This window comes from Mandrillus leucophaeus, unplaced genomic scaffold (assembly GCF_000951045.1).
Source record: "Mandrillus leucophaeus isolate KB7577 unplaced genomic scaffold, Mleu.le_1.0 Scaffold1001, whole genome shotgun sequence".
Lineage (NCBI taxonomy): Eukaryota > Metazoa > Chordata > Mammalia > Primates > Cercopithecidae > Mandrillus > Mandrillus leucophaeus.
In genome coordinates, this window is record NW_012098111.1 from 541,520 (window position 1) to 558,452 (window position 16,933).

The 16,933-nt window shown below is 42.1% G+C and overlaps 1 pseudogene across 1 annotated transcript; it reads left to right on the forward strand.

The window, feature by feature from the left end:
• Positions 1–6,008: 6,008 nt before the first annotated feature.
• LOC105534642 lies at positions 6,009–15,650 on the forward strand (annotated as a pseudogene). The gene is made up of 3 exons (XR_001005306.1): positions 6,009–6,086; positions 13,694–13,971; positions 14,109–15,650. The product of XR_001005306.1 is annotated as an endoplasmin-like (transcript).
• The last annotated feature ends 1,283 nt before the right edge of the window (positions 15,651–16,933 follow it).

A 16,933-nucleotide genomic window follows, 5' to 3' on the forward strand; every position in this document is an offset into this window, starting at 1 on the left:
GCTGTCTTTTTTGCAGAAATTAATAAGTTGATCCTAAAATTTACATAGAGATGCAAGGGACCCAGAATAGCTAAAAAAAAAAAAAAATTTTGAAAAAAGAAGAGCAAGGTTGGAGGACTCGTATTTTCTGATGTCAAAGTGCTTCAAAGCTACAGCAATCAAGACAGCATTTTACTGGCATAAAGATAGACATATAGATTAATGGAATAGAATTGAGGGTAGAGAAATAAATCCTTATATTTATGATCGATTGATTTTTCACAAATGTGCCAAGACTTTTTTCTCCAATGGGGAAGAAACAGTCTTCTACAAATGGTTCTGTGAAAACTGGACATCCACATGCAAAAGAATGAAGGTAAATCTCTTCCTTCCACCATACACAAGGATTAGCTCAAAATGGATTATAGAATTAAGTGAAAGAGATAAACCTATACTATGTAACACTTAGAATAAAAAGGGCCAGGTGCAATCCCAGCACTTTGGGAGGCAAGGGCAAGGGGATTGCTTGAGACCAGATGTTTTAGACCAGCCTAAGCTACAGAGTGAGACCCTGTTGCTACAAGAAATTAAAAAAAAGAAAAGAAAAGAAAAAATAACTAGCCAGGTATGGTGGCATGTGCCTGTAGTTCCAGCTACTCTGGAGGCTGAGGTGGAAGGATAAATTGTTTGACCCTGGGAGGCTGAGGCTGTGGTGAGCCATGATTGCCACTACAATCAAGCTTAGGTAACAGAGCAAGACCCTGCTCCAAAAAAGAAAAGAAGAGAAAAAAACATAAAAATAAATCTTTGTGACCTTAGGTTAAGAGTCTTGTTAGATTCAACAGCAACAGCACAAGTGAAAAAACTAAGATAAATTGGACACCATGAAAATTAAAACTTTCTTCCCACTGATACTATCAAAAAAGTAGAAAAACAAGGCATCAAATGGGATAATATATTTGCAAAATATATGTATGATAAGGAATCTAGTCCAGAATATATGAAGAACTCTTATAATCCAATAACAATCATAAAACAGGGTAAAAGCTCAGAATATTTTCTCCAAAGATCTATAAACAACCAATTAGCATATGAAAAGATGTTTCATATTATTAGTTATTAGGTAAATGTAAATAAAAACCACAATGAGATATTACTTTAGGCCCATTAAGATGGCTAAAAATGTTTTTTTAAAGTAATAACAAGTGTTGGTGAGAACACAGACAAATTGGAACTCTCCTACACTGCTGGTGGAAATGTAAACTGGTATAGCTAATTTGAAAAACAATCTAGAAGTTCCTCATGAAGGCCAAATACAGACTTACCATATGACCCAGCAATTTCAGTTCTAGGTATGTACCCAAAAGAAGTGAAACCATACATCCACACAACAACTTGTACATGAATGCTTATAAAAAGCATTATTAATAATAGGCAAAACCAAATGTCTACAAACTGATGAATGGATAAAACGTCATATAGCCACACAATGGAATATCATATAGCCATGAAAAGAAATGAAGTTTTAATACATACTACAGCATGAATGAACCTTGAACATTATGCTAAGTGAAAGAAGGAAGTCACAAAAGACACATTGTACGATTCTGTTTCTGTGAAATGTCTAGAATAAGCAAATCTATAGAGAGAGAAAGTAGTTCAGTGTCTAAACCAGGGCTGGCGGATTGGGAAGAAGGAGGGGAGCAACTGCTGATGGGAACAGAGTTTCTTTAGGGGGTGATAATACAGTTTTAAAATTAGATTGTGGTGACGGTTACACAACTGTGAATATACTAAAAACCATTGAATTGTATGGATAAATTGTATGGTATGTGAATTATATCTCAATAAAACTGTTAAAAATGCAATTGCAGGGATTTATGTTGGATACAAAATTAATTAAAATAATATGGTTAATTTTTAACCTCTTGACTCTTAGTTTATTAAACTGTAAAATTCAGATAATGCCTTATTTCAAAAGGTTATTATGAAGAAATTATTGATTCCTTCATTCATTTATTCAACAAAAATATTTGTTGAGTGCTCTCTAGGTACAAGCACTATTCTAGTATAGGGGATAGAGCAAAGAACGTAATCCAGCCCTTGTGACACTAACATTCCAGTAAGAGGAGACAATCAAATGACACACGTGTTAGGTGAGAATTTGTGTTACAGAAAAAAATATATACAAATATATGTAAATTTCAAAAAAAAAAATATATATATATATGAGGAATGGGGAGAAGGTGAATAGGGTGATGGATGGAATATTCCATTTTAAGTTGATCGGGAAAGGCTTCACTGAGAAGGTGACATTTTAGGGAAGTACTAAGGGAGCAAGTCCTGTGGTTAATCTGGGGGTAAAGGGCTCCTGGTAGAAAAAGGCCTTGAGGCAGCAGTCTGCCTCTGGGTGTTCTAGAACCAGTAAGCAAGCCAGGTCGTGACAGCTGAGTGACAGAGAGGGGAGAGAAAAGATGATGGGGTGTAAGGTGTGTTGGATGGGGGTCGGAGGAGGTACAGGGGAAGACTGGACCAGATCACATAGAGCCTTACTATAGATTGTTGTAAGAAACCTGGCTTTTTTCTCTGAGCAGGAAGAGCCAAAGGATTTTGAGCAGATTAGCACATTGGTCTGATTTACATGTAAATACCTACGACTGCTCTGTTGAAAACAGACTGCAGGACTGCATCATCAGGAAGACCAATGGGAGACTGCCTCAGTGGGACAGGAAGGTGGCTTAGGGTGCTAGTGGAGGAGGTGATTAGGAAGGAGTAGCATCTGTATATATTTCGAATGAGAAACCAACAGGATTTATGGACAGGTCAATTGGGAAGTGTGGGAGAGAGACTTAAATGAAAGAGAAATAAAGATAAGTTAATAGGGCTGGGCACGGTGGCTCACACCTGTAATCCTAGCACTTGGGAGGCCAAGACGGGTGGATAGCTTGAGGCCAGGAGTTCAAAACCAGCCTGGCCAACATGGTAAAACCCCGTCTCTACTGAAAATACAAAAAATTAGCTGGAAGTGGTGGCGAGAGCCTGTAATTCCAGCTACCCAGGAGGCTGAGGCAGGACAATCACTTGAACCCAGGAGGCAGAGGTTGCAGTCAGTCAAGATCACGTCACTGCATTCCAGCCTGGGCAAGAAGTGCGAAACTTTGTCTCAAAAAAAAAAAGAGTTAATAGATTTTAAATGCTTAGCATAGCACCTGGTAAACATAAACCAGTGACTATTTTCAGCTGTTATTATTATTATTACTACTTCCTGTTATGAGAGTCATAGAAGGTAATGTATGGAACCTGTAAGTAGTACTTAACATAAGCTATTCTTATTAAATCCCAGAGAGAAGCCTTAACAGGAGTTTGTGTCCTCTCTGCAAGGCTGGGTGATGGGCAGCTGAAGAAGGATCGAGGCTCAAGATGAAAGAAATAAGAACTTCAAGTTCAGTTCTTATATCCTATTTCAACCTGAGGTCCCTGCTAAGGCTGTTGGGTAAGATTGCTAAGTGCCCATACTCCTACCACTCTCTCCCTGTACTCATAACCTTCATTGCCTTCTTTTGAGCATTGTAGAGAATGTTTTCTCTCAGTTACCCTCTTCAGTATTGTTTTAAAAAACATTAGTGTTGTTTTTAGTAAAAAGGCATGCATATTCAATGCAGATAATTTATAAAACATTAAGAAAAAAGTAAAACTATTCAGAAATAATATCACTCTAGTATTTTTCTGTGATGGATACTTTTTAAATTAAAAATGAGATTATACTACACATACTGTTTTGAAGCTCTCTTTATTCATTTAAAAATACATTGTTTCTTAACAATAAATACTCTTCTATAACATCATTTTCAATAGTACATAATGGAGAACCCAATTATGTATTCCCTATTGTTCAATGTTTAGGCTATTTATAAGTTTTTGTCATTAGAAGCAGTCCTATTGTAGCAGGACAAGCCACAGACAAAACTCCTCAGACACCGAGTTAAAGAAGGAAGGGGTTTATTCGGCCTGGGGCATCGGCAAGACTTCTGTCTCAATAGCCGAGCTCCCCTAATGGGCAATTCCTGTCCCTCTTAAGGGCTCACAATTCTAAAGGGCTGTGTGTGAAAGGGTCATGATTGATTGAGTACGTCACTGGGGGCTGCATGCACCGGTAATGAGATCGGAACAAAACAAGATAGGGATTTTCACAGTGCATTTCTATACAATGTCTGTAATCTATAGATAACATAACCCATTAGTTCAGGGTCGATCTTTAACTACCAGGCCCAGGGTGCGGCACCGGGCCGTCTGCCTGTGGATTTCATTTCTGCCTTTTAGTTTTACTTCTTCTTTCTTTGGAGGCAGAAATTGGGCATAAGACAATATGAGGGGTGGTCTCCTCCCTTACTTTCAATGAGTGTCATTACCTATATATTGTCAAGGAAAAAATTACAAAAAACTGAGTTTAAAGATCTAATTGGCTTTATTAGTGATTTGTGAATCAGGCAGCATTTCATGTGCAGAATAGAAAGGTGTTCTCCTGGACATGACAGAACAGCTGGTTTTTATAAGGTAGCTTGAGCAGGAACAAAGAAACAGCACAGTGCAAAAAGTGGATTGGTTAACATCAGGTTACTTTGGTTTACTTTCCTTATATGGCTAAAGTAGAGAGGGCTTCCTTATGCCGATTCAGTTTGTCTAGGCTTTTTTGGGTTTTGTTGTTGTTATTGTTATTGTTGATTGAGACAGAGCCTTGCTCTGTGGCCCAGGCTGGAGTGCAGCGGCAGTACCATGGCTCACTGCAACTTCTACCTCCTGGATTCAAACAATTCTCATGCCTCAGCCTCCCAAGTAGCTGGGACGACAGGCATGCACCACCACACTAGGCTAATTTTTTGTCTTTTTAGTGAAGACGGAGTTTCGCTATGTTGGCTAACTCCTGGCCTCAAGTGATCCGCCCACGTCAGCCTCCCAAAGTGCTGGGATTACAGGTGTGAGTGACTGTGCCCAGCCGACCAGGCCTTTTTGGATAGGTTGCTGTGATCTCTAGTTTTCTGAAAAACTGATCTGTTTCTAAGTACAGCTTGATTATGAAGCACCTGTCACAAGTGAGTCCATTCTGGTTTGGTCTGGTCTGTTCAGCTGACTGCAGGAACTGAGTCCAAACCAATGGCCTCCCATAAACTTTATTTAACAATATCTTTGCAGCCCTCTGATTAATTTCCCAGGAGAGATCTAGAAGTGCAGATGCTGAATCCAACAGCATTCATAATGCTTTTTTTATTTTTAATTTTTTTCAGAGACAGGGTTTCACTCTGTCACTGAGGCTGGAGTGCCATGGCATAATCATAGCTCACTGCAGCAGACTTGAACTCCTGAGCTCAAGTGATCCATCTGCCTCAACCTCCCAAGTAACTGGGACTACAGGCTTGCCCCACCACACCTGGCTAATCACAATGCTTTTGATACATGTTACCATCAGCCTGATACTGATCCATCTAAGCCACCCGTTTTTATGACTGAAGACTCCTTAGATTCCCTAGGCTTCCTCCCAGAGGAACGTGGTAGGACAGAACTTTAAACTACAAAGAACTTCAAGTTCAGTCCTTATATCCTATTTGAATGTGAAATAACTTCACCTCTCTGTTTTTCAATGCCTTCATTTGTCAAATGAAGCTATAGTACTTTCCTCAATGCAATGAAAAAGCCCCTTGAAAAGATTATGAATTCCCAAAGCACATATTACTTAAATCAAAGAATCTTTAAAGACCAGGCCCTGTCCTTAAAATCATCCTTTATCCTAGAGAAGAGAGAATGGACCTCCTTTGTCTTCCAAGCCATTTTTTCCTGTTATATTGTAAGTCACATCTGGAAACTTACTGAATTGAGATCTGGGAACAAGGAACCAAAGAACTCAATAACTGATTGTCAGAAACAGCAACCTGTACTTGCTGCCTAGAGCAAGTGGGCATTCCAGCAGGGAGGCCATAGGATGCAGCAAAGGTGACTTCCTTCTCAGCAGGAAGAACTTGGCCTAGTATTGAATGATGGATGGGTTGAACTTTGAGATGGTAGCTGGACTGAGTCTGCTGACCCAGAGAGGATATGCCCTACTCTCACCCCAGGTAGGGGAAGTTGGTGTTGGGCTGCCTCCCAAAGGGGTGCTAGGAGACAGGACTGGTTGCAATAAAGGAGGAAAGCATGAGTTTTGGTGGTGTCAGTAACTGTGAAAAAGCCCCTTCCACAGATCTCACTTCCCAGCCACCCTTGGGCCTTAGGCCTGAGTGAGTCAATACCGTTAAGCATCCCACCCCACCTTTCTGCTTCTGGCTCTTGGAGCAGTCCCAGCAGAGAAAGCCAAATTTCCTCATCATGGTTCTTTCCCTTGTCCAGGTTATAAGACCTTTGAGGGCTCGCTGAATAGCAGTACCTTCCCAATACACAGAGAATCACCCCAGGGCTTCTAGGCCACAAACTTCACAAACCCCTGAACAGATTATCCAAAGCATGGGAAGAAGACTCCCCAACCAACATCAGAACCCTCCAGGAAATTTCAGTGCTCTTAGTAGATACATTTGGATTCTTCTGGAAAACCTCCAAGCTCCCCCAAGGTAAATGGCTCTCCCAGCACCCCAAAGGAACCCACAGTTGCGTCTTTCATATGGAGGCCACAGAGGCATCCACTGCATGAGGTCACCTCACCCAAGGGGCGTGGCAAGGTGGCTCCTCTGACTGCACAGCCTCCATCCTTCCCTGAAAAGTGCCTGCCGTCCTCCCTCACATGTTCTCACATGGACCACGTTCTGCATGGCGTTCCTCAAAGCACAGCCAGTGGCCCTACGTGGGACGGAAGACCCATGGAAACCACAGAAACTGCAGAGATCCCAGGAGCCACAGCCACATGTGTCATCATGATCTCAGAGGTTTACCCCTCAGGCAGCCTGACTGGATGTCATAAAAATTAACTAAATAACTTAAATTGACTGTTGGGGTGTTTGCCCAGAGCAGGCACTGACATCCCTTAGGCTTCGCAGGGCAGCAGAGCTCATATGAGTCATTCTGCAATGGGTCCCAGTGGAATCAGTGGGAACAGGGAGGTGCAGGTCTGGCTGCCCTCCCGGGCTGAGTCAGAGCAGGCCTATCACTAGGAGGCAGGGCTGTGCCCCCAGACCCTGGATGCCCTTTACCCTCAATCAGGAGCTCTTTCCCTTCAGGATCTCACCCTCCTGCAGGAAAGGTCAACGTGAAGCCTGCAGGAGTTCACAAGTGTTAATCCCTACCATCACCACCTCCACTTCTGAGTAGATGTCCTTTTCTTCCTTCTTTCCCCCTCTTTTTTTTTTTTTTTTTTTTTTTAAATAGAGACGGGATCTCGCTCTGTTGCCCAGGCTGGAGTACGGTGGTGTGATCACAGCTCACTGCAGCCTTGAACTCCTGGCCTCAAGGGATCCTCCCACCTCAGCCTCCTGAGTAGCTAGGACTACAGGCATATGCCACCACTCCTGGTCCCTTCTTTTCCTTTTCCTTGCTTTCTCTTTTCCCACATCCAATTCGGGAAGTGGGAGTTGGCAATACTCAATTACCCAATAGGCAGATAAGCATGCGCTTAAGGTCCTGGAAGGCAGGGATACCCTCAAAATTGTTTGAAAACTATCTTGTATTATATCCTATATATCATCACATATGCAGATACATGCATTAGAAAAATCATACCTTTGTTTACCTTGTTAACACTTTCTTTGTGGCTTAGTGTAGTTTTTCTTTTGAATTAATGGGGGTCGTGAAAACCAACACCATTATCTTTTCATCTTTTCTGAGCTTACAGCTGCTCAAGTCCTTGGGTAATGGTGGTGAGTTTTGAGAAGTTGTGCTTGGAATTAGTGAGGGAGGGAGACAAGCTTTCAAATGTAAACTCATGTCTAATACCTACACTAATACTGGGAAATGTTGGTAGATGTAAGTGGTTTCTGCTACTTTGAGAGGCAGTAGTATAATGTAAGGTCTAAAGACTTTGAGGTTACACAGGCTGGGTTCAAAACTCAGCCCTGACATTCACATACCCGGTGATCTCAGTGAGTTATTCAACCTCTCAGGGGGCCAGTTTTGTCATTCATAAAATAAGTGATCCTTCGGGCTGAATGAGCTAATATGAGTAAGCTACTTGATACATATAAGCATTCAGTAAGTGCTAGTTCTTATTTTCCAAGATAGGTTTTAAAAGCAACTCTGCCATTTTTATTATTAAAGTTTACAACATGATAAGTTACGCTTTTTAAAAAACTTTTTCTTATAAATTAATTATTAATATCTCTACTTTTTAATATGGAAAGACCCTCTATTAAGGGCTGCTAAATAAGCCAACTATCAGATTAAGAACTTAAATCTCAATTCAGGTATCATTTGTTAATTTGTTCAGTTGATGAAATTATTCATCTCATCATAGAAGCCAATTAAATTAATGCATCTATTTTACCTATAATTTAAAAAGAAAAAAAAATGTCTAGAAAGAGCAGAAACACTTTCCTTACCCAGGCTCTTATTATTATCAATTTAAGTTGACTTAGACCCAAAGGAGAAAAGGCTGGGAAGTGAAAGGGTACTGACCCAGGGTGAAAGAGGGGTGGGAAGCGGGGGGAAGGGCTTCCGTCTTGGAAAAGACCAAAACAAGAGCTTCCACGGAAGTAAAGATTCATGCAGGAAAGGCCTGGAAACCTGACCATTAAGTGGAGGGCTCCTGTGGTCCTAATCCCCCGATGGTGACTGATAACCCCCATTGTGTTCAGGCCTAGTGCTTCCGGGCAGGAAACCCCAGCCTCTGTACCAGGGATAAGGCAGGCTGGGAGCAGGCCTGGTGAGGGCATCTCACTGCCACTTCCTTCTCTCAAGGAGGGTCGGAGTCAGGCTCCCTTTCCCAGGACCTCAGAGTTCTGAGAGGTCAGGGCTGGTGTGGGCTGCTGTGGAATCAGGCCTCTTCTGCGTGGAGGTCAGCCCTTAAAGCCAGGCCTGGGGATGGCAGTGAAGTGGCCCTTGAGGGGAAGTGTATGAGGAGGTTGAGGGAGGAGGAGTGAGGGAGAAGAAGGTAAGAATTGAAGATTCATAACATGGCTTATGTTAGGGTGACATAGTGATGATAAGGGTCAGCACAGAAAGGGATTTGAGCGTTGGACTAGGAAAACTCTCTCTTTCCTGTATTGTAATTTTTTTTAACTTTATGTTTTGGCTAGTCATGTTTTTACTAGTTATATTGTGTCTTTTACTAAGTTGCAACTTCGTATCTTAATTTAATTTAATTTTTTTTTTTTTTTTTTTTTTTTGAGACCAAGTCTCTGTCACCCAGGCTGTGGTGCAGTGGCCTGAACTCAGCTCACAACAGCCTCCACCTCCCGGGTTTAAGCAATTCACCTGCCTCAGCCTTCCAAGTAGCTGGGATTATAGGCGTGCACCACCATGTCCAGCTAATTTTTGTATTTTTAGTACAGACGGGGTTTTACCACGTTGGCCAGGCTGATCTCAAACTCCTGATCTCAGGTGATCCTCCTGCCTCAGCCTCCCCAAGTGCTGGGATTATAGGCATGAGCCACTGTGTCTAGACACATATCTTAATTTTAAACTGAAGATCAAAATTTGATTATCACCCCTTTTAAAAATCACAATATAAGGCCAGGCGCAGTGGCTCATGCCTGTAATCCCAGCACTTTGGGAGGTCAAGATGGGCAGATCACCTAAGGTCGGGAGTTCGAGACCAGCCTGACCAACATGGAGAAACCCTGTCTCCACTAAAAACACAAAATTACCCGGGCATGGTGGTGCATGCCTGTAATCCCAGCTACTCGGGAGGCTGAGGCAGGAGAATCACTTGATCCGGGAGGCGGAGGTTGAGGTGAGCCGAAATTGCACCATTGCACTCCAACCTGGGCAACAAGAGTGAAACTCTGTCTCAAGAAAAAAGAGAAAAATCACACTAGTGTTTTTTCTGATTAGAAAATGTATATATAGTTATTGTAGAAAATTTGAAAAAAAATTTAATCACAAACAAGAAAATTAAAACTACCTACACTCTTACCACATGGAAATAACTATGGTTAATGTATTAATGTATCTTCTTCCAGATATTTTTGTATGCATAAATGTATGTACGTTATTGGGAAAATACTCTATTTTTATTTATTTATTTATTTTTTATTTTTGAGATGGAGTTTCGCTCTTGTTGCCCAGGCTGGAGTGCAGTGGCGCAATCTCAGTTCACTGCAACATCCGCCTCCCGGGTTCAAGCAATTCTCCTGCTTCAGCCTCTAAGTAGCTAGGATTACAGGCATGCGCCACCATGCCTGGCTAATTTTGTATTTTTTCAGTAGAGACGTGGTTTCTCCATGTTGGTCAGTCTGGTCTCGAACTCCCAGCCTCAGGTGATCCGCATCTCGGCCTCCCAAAGTGCTGGGATTACAGGCGTGAGCCACTGTGCCTGGCAATACTCTGTTTTGTAACCTGCCTTTTCCCCTGGATAATATATCAAAAATGTGTTTTTATGTCCTGTGGTATTCTTATACAACTGGATTTTTAATGGCTAAGTATTCTGTCATATGTATTTTCATAATTTATTTAACCAACCCCTTTCACTGCATATTCAGGAATTACCATTTTTCCCGTCTTAAAAAGTAACAGTGGTAAACATAATAATTACCACTATTTTTTTTGAGATGGAGTCTCCCTCTGTCACCCAGGCTGGAGTGCAGTGGCATGATCTCAGTCCACTGCAACCTCTGCCTCCCAGGTTCAAGCAATTCTCCTGCCTCAGCCTCCTGAGTAGCTGGAATTACAGGTGTGCACCACCATGCCTGGCTAATTATTTTTGTATTTTTAGTAGAGACGGGGTTTCACCATATTGGCCAGGCTGTTCTCGAACTCCTGACCTTGTGATCCGCCTGCCTCGGCCTCTTAAATACTGCTAAAACAAAGATGAGGCATTACTGTGACAATTATTCAAAAGGTTCTAAATTCAAACAAAGCTCTGAGAAGTTTGAAAGGCCGTCTTAATGTAGCTCTCAGGTCTCCCTTCAGGCTTGCAGAACACGCAGCCACCTGACTCTGACCCAGGCCTCAGCACCATGGAGCATGATACCGTTTGTATGTTTATCTCCACCCAAATCTCATGTTGGATTGTAATCCCCAGTATTGGAGGTGGGACCTGGTGGGAGGTGATTGGATCCTGGGAGTCGATTTCTTATGAATAGTTTAGCACCAGCCCCTTGGTGCTGTCCTTGAAATAGTGAGAGACTTCTCATGAGATCTGGCTGTTTAAAAGTGTGTGGCACCTCACTCTCTTGCTCCTGCTCTGGCCATGTGATGTGCCTGCCTCCCCTTCGCCTTCCTCCATGATTGCATCCTTCTAGAGACTCTCCCCAGAAGCTGAGCAGATGCCAGCACCATGCTTCCTGTAAGGCATACAGAGTCGTGAGCCAGTTAAACCTCTTTTCTCTATAAGTTATCCAGTCTCAGGTGTTTTGTTGTTGTTGTTGTTTGTTTGTTTGTTTGTTTGAGATGGAGTCTCACTCTGTCACCAGGCTGGAGTGCAGTGGCACCATCTCGGCTCACTGCAACTTCTGACTCCCTGGTTCAAGTGATTCTCCTGCCTCAGCAGCCTCCTGAGTAGCTGGGACTACAGGCACGTGCCACCATGCCTAGCTAATTTTTGTATTTTTAATAGAGACGGGGTTTCACCATGTTGGCCAGGATGATCTTGATCTCTTGACCTCATGATCTGCCCACCTCAGCCTCCCAAAGTGCCGGAATTACAGGCCTGAGCCACCATGCCCAGCTGGGTATTTCTTTATAGCACTGCAAGAACAGCCTAATACAGAGCATCTATTCATTCAATTGGCTCATATTTTTTGAGCAGCTACTATTTCAGGAGCAGAGGCTGCAACCTCCAGAGTAGTCATGGAGTTTGTATAGAGAGAGCTTAGGATCCCAGGATCCTGGAGTCAGATTGCTTGCTCTGGTCCCAAGAAGTTTACCATATGACTTTGGGCAAGCAACTTTACCACTCTGAGCCTCATTCTCTTCATCTGTGAAGTGAGCATAATGGTGCCTACCTCATGGATTGTTGTGGAAATTAAGTGAGATAATGCTTGCAAAGCTTTCATAAAATGTCTGGTGCATCCTAAGTGCTCTACCTATTTTTATTAGCTTTAACACTGCCCTCCTGCTGTTATTATTGAAGTTTTGTTCATTGAAGCTCTAGAGCCATCTCTCAATAATGCTAAACCTCTTTATTGACAACACTTCAAATAATTCCACTCCTGTCTTGCCAGCAGCTTAATTGAGACAACTGTCTGGCCTGTAATCACTTGAGGGGTACACACTGTCAAGGAAAAAGGAAACACTCAGTTAACAGATAAAAATACAGAGTTCAGCAGTCAGCCTTCCACACTACAGGAGATACTTGATTAGTCTTGAAACTTAGAGTCAATGAAACACAATTGCTTAAGTTTACTCTGGACAAAGAGATTTCCTCAGTGAAGGAAAATCACGTTCTCTCAAGATCTGTTGACATTTTGAAACTCTAAACCCTCCAGTTACTCTTCTACAAATCACATCTGCTGGGACCCTGATATGGTTTGGCTATGTGTCCCCACCCAAATCTCATCTTGAATTGTACTCCCCCATTTTTTTACAGGCTCATAGGCGGAAGGGTCTTGCCTTGTCTCAGATGAGACTTTGGACTGTGGACTTTTGGGTTAATGTTGAATTGGTTAAGACTTTGGGGGACTGTTGGGAAAGCATGATTGGTTTTGAAATGTGAGGTCATGAGATTTGGAGGGGCCAGGGGTGTAATGAGATGGTTTGGCTCTGTGTCCCCACCCAAATCTCATCTTGAATTGTACTCCCATAATTACCATGTGTTGTTGGAGGGACATGGTGGGAGATAATTTTAATTATGGGGGCAGTTTCCTCCTTACTGTTCTCCTGGTAGTGAATCAGTCTCATGAGATCTGATGGTTTTATCAGGGGTTTCCACTTTGGCATCTTCCTCATTTTCTCTTGCCACTGCCCTGTAAGAAGTGCCTTTCACCTCCCGCCATGATTCTGAGGCCTCCTCAGCTATGTGGAACTGTAAGTCTAATAAAACCCCCTTTTCGGCCAGGCGCAGTGGCTCACCCCTGTAATCCTAGCACTTTGGGAGGCCGAGGCGGGTGGATCACAAGGTCAAGAGATCGAGACCATTCTGGCCAACATGGTGAAACCCCGTCTCTACTAAAAATACAAAATTTAGCTGGGCGTGGTGGTGGGTGCCTATAATCCTAACTACTCAGGAGGCTGAGGCAGGAGAATTGCTTGAACCTGGGAGGCAGAAGATGCAGTGAGCCGAGATCACCAGCCTGGAGACAGAGTGAGACTCTGTCTCAAAAATGAACAAACAAACAGACGAAACTCTCTTTTTCTTCACAGTCTCGGGTATGTCTTTACCAGCAGTGTGAAAACAGACTAATACTGACCCACACCCTCACTGCATCACTGATGCTGAGTAGGAATGGTGGGAGGAGCACGGAATGCCTCCTCCCAATCAGGGTATTTTCAGTCTCTTCTGTGGTCAGAAACTTTATGAGGATCCAGGATTTCAAAGCAAAGAGGCGCTGAGGCCAACATTGAAATGGTTGCTCCACCCTTTCTACCCCTCCTCCTACAAAATTCTGCAGCTTGATCTCCACATTTAGTTCTTACTCCTTAATAGGGATACAACACTACACTAACCTTTTTGGCTATAACTTGTGTCATGTAAATGGCAAAATGCAGCCGAATACTGTGCTATCTGGAGTGGAGATTTGCAAGGTGCTAATGGGGAAATTAAAATTACAGCCTGAGTTGGGCAGACCGTGCGGCTGGAGCAAGGCTGAAACTGTTGATGAGCACATGGAGGAAGAAGAAGTAGCAAAAGAAGACAAAGAAGAATCTGATGATGAAGCTGCAGTAGAGGAAGAAAAAGAAGAAAAGAAACCAAAGATTTAAAAAGTTGAAAAAACTGTCTAGGACTGGGAACTTATGAATGATATCACACCAATACAGCAGAGACCATCAAAAGAAGTAAAAAAAAAAAAAAAAAAAAAATAGAAGATGAATACAAAGCTTTTTACAAATCGTTTTCAAAGAAAAGTGATGACCCCATGGCTTATATTCACTTTACCGCTGAAGGGGAAGTTACCTTCAAGTCAGTTTTACTTGTACCCACATCTGCTCCACGTGGTCTATTTGACGAACATGGATCTAAAAAGAGTGATTACATTAAGCTCTATGTGCACTGTGTATTCATCACAGATAACTTCCGTGATATGATGTCTAAGTACCTTAATTTTGTCAAGGGTGTGATGAACTCAGATGATCTCCCCTTGAATGTTTCTCTTGAGACTCTTCAACAACATAAACTGCTTAAGGTGATTAGGAAGAAGCTTGTTTGTAAAACTCTGGACATGATCAAGAAGATTGCTGATGAGAAATACAATGATACTTTTTGGAAAGAATTTGGTACCAACATCAAGCTTGGTGTGACTGAAGACCACTCCAATCAAACACGTCTTGCTAAACTTCTTATGTTCCAGTCTTCTCATCATCCAACTGACATTACTACCCTAGACCAGTATGTGGAAAGAATGAAGAGAAAACAAGACAAAATCTACTTCATGGCTGGGTTCAGCAGAAAAGAGGCTGAATCTTCTCTATGTTTAGCGACTTCTGAAAAAGGGCTATGAAGTTATTTACCTCACAGAACCTGTGGATGAATACTGCAGTCAGACCCTTCCCAAATTTGATGGGAAGAGGTTCCAGAATATTGTCAAGGAAGGAGTGAAGTTTGATGAAAGTGAGAAAACTAAGGAGAGTTGTGAAGCAGTTGAGAAAGAATTTGAGCCTCTGCTCAATTGGATGAAAGATAAAGCCCTTAAGGACAAAATTAAGAAGGCTGTGGTGTCTCAGCACCTGACAGAATCTCTGTGTGCTTTGGTGGCCAGTCAGTACGGACTGTCTGGCAACATGGACAGAATCATGAAAGCATAAGCATATCAAACGAGCAAGGACAGCTCTACAAATTACTATGCGAGTCAGAAGAAAACATTTGAAATTAATCCTAGACACCCGCTGATCAGAGACATGCTTCGATGAATTAAGGAAAGGTGAAGGTGATAAAATAGTCTTGGATCTTGCTGTGGTTTTGTGTGAAACAGCAATGCTTCGGTCAGGATATCTTTTACCAGACACTAAAGCATATGGAGATAGAATAGAAAGAATGCTTCCCTAAGTTTGAACATTGACCCTGATGCAAAGTTGGAAGAAGAACCCAAAGAAGAACCTGAAGACACAATAGAAGACACAGAGCAAGATGAAGACAAAGAAATGGATGTAGGAACACATGAAGAAGAACAAGAAACAGCAAAGGAATCTACAGCTGAAAAAGATGAATTGTATATTATACTCTCACTGTTTGGATCCTTTGTGGAGAGGGAATGTGAAATTTAAGTCATTTCTTTTGGGAGAGACTTGTTTTGGATGCCCCTAAAATGTGGGATTAGGGGTCACAGAAAGAAGTAGGTTTTTCAGTTGAATTTTTTTAACATTCCTCATGTATGTAAATTTGTACTATTTAACTGACTATTCTTGATGTAAAATCTTGTCATGTGTATAAAAATAAAAAAGATTCCCCCCCACCCGCCAAAAAAAAATACAGCGTGAAATCACAAGGGGCTTCAAGATAGTTTAAAATCCTCTCCACTATTTACCCTGAGTCTTTAAAAAAATGCTTCAGACTGTGGGAAAATGAAGGTGGCTCTCTGTAATTCCTGGATATGGCGATTGAGTAGGAAATGTGGCTTTGAGGGGACCAAATTTAGAAGTAATTGAAGAAGCAGCACCATCTAACTGGTGGAGGATCCAACTGGATTTTCTATTCCTTCATCCGTTGAGCTGGCTTGACACTTCCCTTCTCGGTTCTTCTGTTTGATTTTCTGTAAAATGAGAGTCACGCTACTAGATAATCTCCAAAGACCTGTACAAGAGTCTATGAAATATTTTTTAGATGTTGAAATATTTTTAGACTTTGCACAATTATTAAATGTATTGAGATACCTGATAAATATATTTATTAATAATATGGTATAGGCAAAGAGCATAGACAGATGATTCATAAGAAAAAATACACATAATTAACGAACATTTCCAAAGGTCACTTTTACAAATCACAATTTTCTACTTATCCCAACAATATATATTTTTAAAAAACAGTTCACATTAAAGAGTCACATGGAGAGTGTTGAGATAATCTTGTTTGCTTGGAAGGTCATGGAGATGCAGATAAACCTCTAAATCCAGCAGAGTCTAAGCAGGATGGGGACCTGATGTTTTGCAGCCTGCTCCACCCATTGACTTTTGTGATGGACTCAGTTAGTTTTGTCTGCCTGCTTTCTGGGTCCTTTTCTTCTACTGTCAGCACTCCCCAGGTAGCCATTCATCCCTGACTCTCAGGCCCTTTATTTTGTGGATGCTGGGCAACACCGCCCCCACCACCCCGGTCAACTACTGTAGAATTAAACCCTTGGACCCGCCCCCACCACCCTGTCAACTACTGTAGAATTCAACCCTTGGACCCGCCCCCACCACCCCGGTCAACTACTGTAGAATTCAACCCTTGGACCCGCCCCCACCACCCTGGTCAACTACTGTAGAATTCAATCCTTGGACTTTGGTCGGAACGATCAGGAATGCGACATTCCTTTCTGCTAGTACTAATAGCTTTAAGAACGCATAGGCCGAGAGCTGCTGTGCTGCGATGAGAGGGCCTGATTGAGAAGAAAACCAAAACAAGGAAAGCTGTAGGGATATAGGACAAACTAAAGTGTTTTTCCTACCCTCTACTCTCACACAGTCACTCAGTATTATACTTCAGACACCAGATGTGGGGGTGGTCTTCCCCCACACACCAAGCAAT